The following is an 813-nucleotide window of genomic DNA, read 5'->3' as shown; positions in this document are numbered from 1 at the left end:
TTGAGAGGTACAATGCATTGATCAACAACCTGAACATAAATGGAAAATATTATTCAATCAGGGAGGTCAACAAAAAGTTCCTTTTAACACTGCCAACTCATCTTGAACATAGAATCACTGCCATAAGAGAAGCTAGAGATCTGAGTGAGATTTCTTTGGATAGACTCTATGGTGTGTTAAAAACCTATGAGTTGGAGCAGATTCAGCAGAAGGAAGTCTACGGGAAAGATAGAGTGGTCAGCACATCTACTGCTCTAGTAGCTGAAGGTCAACAACAACAACAACAACAATCTCAACAGTCAGAGAGAATGGTACAGTATTCCAAGGCTGAGAAAAATATATTAGTAGCAGAATATGATCCTCCTACTATAAATCAATCCGGTGATGATTTTTACTCCTTAGAAGAGCTGGAGCAATTGGAAGATGAGTCAATGGCCCAAATTATCAAGAGATTCTCCAATGTCAGATTCAAGAGAAATCCCAAGTTCAAGTACAAGTCCAACTACAACAGATTCCAGACAGGTGGATCTTCATCATCTAACACCAGTAGTGGTGGATACAAAACAGGGATGGTTGATCGGAGCACTATTAGATGCTATAACTGCAATAAGTTGGGACACTTTGCCACATAATGCAGGAAGCCAAAGCAATTAAGGAAGAACTCTTATAATTCAAATCAGAAGAGTAACTCTGAAAGGGCTTATCTGGCAAAGGGAAGAAGCTAGGATGATACTGATAGTGAAGATGAAGAAGAAGGGAATCTTTCTCTTATGGCTATTTATGGAAATACTTCATCGTCAAGAAAAGAGATAA

Source organism: Apium graveolens, chromosome 5 (genome assembly GCF_009905375.1).
Source record: "Apium graveolens cultivar Ventura chromosome 5, ASM990537v1, whole genome shotgun sequence".
Taxonomy (NCBI): domain Eukaryota; kingdom Viridiplantae; phylum Streptophyta; class Magnoliopsida; order Apiales; family Apiaceae; genus Apium; species Apium graveolens.
The sequence above is the reverse complement of the archived record's forward strand: the minus strand, read 5'-3'. Positions refer to the sequence as shown.